Source organism: Anomaloglossus baeobatrachus, chromosome 1 (genome assembly GCF_048569485.1).
Source record: "Anomaloglossus baeobatrachus isolate aAnoBae1 chromosome 1, aAnoBae1.hap1, whole genome shotgun sequence".
Lineage (NCBI taxonomy): Eukaryota > Metazoa > Chordata > Amphibia > Anura > Aromobatidae > Anomaloglossus > Anomaloglossus baeobatrachus.
Genome location: NC_134353.1, coordinates 502,659,864 through 502,663,060, shown reverse-complemented (window position 1 = coordinate 502,663,060; position 3,197 = coordinate 502,659,864).

Below are 3,197 nucleotides of genomic sequence, written 5' to 3'. Positions count from 1 at the left end.
ATCTACCTCTTGACAATAGATTCTCTATGGGGTTTAGGTCAGGCGAGATTGCTGGCCAATCAAGCACAGTGATACTGTGGTTAATAAACCGGGTATTGGTACTTTTGGCAGTGTGGACAGGTGCCAAGTCCTGCTGGAAAATGAAATTTCCATCTCCAAAAAGCTTGTTGGCAGAGGGAAGCATGAAGTGCTCTAAAAATTCCTGGTAGACTCTTGCGCTGACTTTGATCTTGATAAAACACAGTGGAGCTACACCAGCAGATGACATGGCTCCCCAAACCACCACATCCCGGTTGCTTGTGCACCTTTTTCTACCATGTGCTCAGGGGCTCAGTTCTTGTAACTAGTCATGACGCAGGCACTACCATGCTCGGGTACTTGATACATGTAACTAGTGATGAACGAGCACTACCATGCTCGGTACACGTAACTAGTGATGAGTGAGCACTACCATGATTGGGTGCTTGGTACATGTAACTAGTGATAAGCGAGCACTACCATTGCATGGTAGTGCTCGCTCATCACTAGTTACTATTGTGGTGCCCCTGAGGCTTCCGTCGCCACAGAGGTACTCCACCTCATCCAGAGGTGTGGTATCCCATCCCAGGGTAAGTAGGGGGTCATCCCCCGGTTCACATGACGCACTAACATAGACTCCTCACAACACTCCACTAAACCGTGGTTAGGGCCTAGTGCAGCTGGACTTGTATAGTGGTTGGCACTGTCTCTGAAACCAGCCTGGGGGAGGAGCTTAGTGGGTGAAGTGTCTGAGGTGAGTGGGCGGAGTTAAGTTTATAAGTTGAAAGGACAGTGTCAGTCAGAGATTAACGGTCAGTTACTGGTGTGTTGAGGAGGCGACCGGAGAGTAGACACCTGGGGATCCTGCTTGACCCGAGTGACACAGAAGAAGGGATCCTAGAGACACGGGAGTGCGGGAGTCACCAGTGGACTTGCTCCACAGAACATCGGGTGGAAGGATCTGGCTGCAAAATGGGGACCCGGTCCATAGACTTAAAGAAAACTAACGTACTCTTTAGGAACACCGGGAACCTGGATGGAAACAAGCATCCAGGGCTGAAAATTAGCACACGAATCTGCTGGAAGGGGGCCAAGCAGGCAGAAAGCCCGTTGATGGTCCGCGGCCCCTGTCTCAGGGCACTGTGTGCGGAGGCGCGGGACAGGAGGGCGAGAGTCAGCGCAGTAGAGACGACCAGGAAAAGCACATCTGAGGGGGTCCACCGGTATTCACCTCAGAGTTGCCCGTGATCAACGGTAGCCCATCAGGGTGGATCCCAGCATACCGCGGGTGATTGCCAGCTTACTGTACACCTGTGGAACTGGTACAGAGAGTAAAGACTTTGACTGCAACCCCCAGTGTCGTCTACGTCCTTCCCACGCCCTCTCATGATTCCCGGGCCACAAGCTCAACCTGTGGGGAGCAATATCACCTCAGCTGCATCATCGACATCTGCCCTGGGGAATACACAACGCAGCGGCGGCCCAGATAGCTGCAGTACCACAGGTGGCGTCACGAGCTTAAATTCTTAACTACAACTCTCATCACAATCATGACCCCTTTATTATTGAAAGACATCGCCAGGATCATGGAACCGGGGTACGCCGCCACGACATCACCGGACTAGTCCAGCCTGGTAACGAGTACCCCCCGGCCCTGGGCATGTCACTAGCATGGTAGTGCTCGCTCATCACTAGTGACGAGTACCGAGCACCCGAACATGGTAGTTCTCGCTCATCAGTAGTTACGAGTACCGAGCACTGAGCATGGTAGTGCTCACTCATCACTAGTTACGAGTACTGAGCACCTGAGCATGGTAGTGCTCGCTCATCAGTAGTTACGAGTACCAAGCACCTGAGCATGGTAGTTCCCGCTCATCACTAGTTACGAGTACCGAACACCTGAGCATGGTAGTGCTCCCTCATCACTAGTTACGAGTACTGTGTACATGAGCATGGTAGTGCTCCCTCATCACTAGTTACGAGTACTGAGCACCTGAGCATGGTAGTGCTCCCTCATCACTAGTTACGAGTACCGAGCACCTGAGCATGGTAGTGCTCCCTCATCACTAGTTATGAGTACCGAGCACTGAGCATGGTAGTGCTCACTCATCACTAGTTACGAGTACCGAGCACCTGAGCATGGTAGTACTCCCTCATCACTAGTTACGAGTACCGAGCACCTGAGCATGGTAGTGCTCCCTCATCACTAGTTACGAGTACCGAGCATGGTAGTGCTCACTCATCACTAGTTACGAGTACCGAGCACCTGAGCATGGTAGTTCCCGCTCATCACTAGTTACGAGTACCGAGCACTGAGCATGGTAGTGCTCCCTCATCACTAGTTACGAGTACCAAGCACCTGAGCATGGTAGTGCTCCCTCATCACTAGTTACGAGTACTGAGCACCCGAGCATGGTAGTGCTCGCTCATCAGTAGTGATGAATACCAAGCACCTGAGCATGGTAGTGCTCCCTCATCACTAGTTATGAGTATCGTGTACCTGAGCATGGTAGTGCCAGCTCATCATTAGTTAGGAGTACCAAGCACCCGGACATTGTAGTGCTCGCTTATCACTAGTAGTAAGCAATGCAGATTTACAGGATTATCTCCAATTCACAAATTGCTTCAATTTATCTTAAGAAAGCTGTAGAAATCAGACCATAGTATAAGAACGGCCGCCACACAAGTAGTAAATGCACAATTTGCAGGAACGTAGTCGGGAATGTGCCCTGAGTGTCCATTAGCAAGGTGCAACACGGCTCTGCGAGGACATTTCAATCCTAGTATTAGACTAGCAGAGAACCTGCGCCCCCCTGTTTCACAGGTTGTGTCTGGTACTGCAGCGGAGCTCTGTCGGAGTGAATGGGGCCGGGGTCAGTCACCCAGAAGACCAGTTTCTGGGGAGAGCAGACGCGTCTTTATAGCCCTGACCTGCACATAGGTGATGTTCTGATGATACTAGGGATAAAAGGCGTGTGATGTGCAGCGGATCTTCAGCAGCCGCCCTGTGTGCACTGTCTGCAGTGAGGATCAATACCCCGCGCAGTCCCCGGACACTCCGCACCCACCTGCTCTGCAGCATAAAGAATGAGAGCTGTGACAGGAGGGGCGTGGCTTACACAGCCACGAGTGGGCGTGACCTGTCACAATGAGTCCATTGAGTAGGAGAATCGCGCATG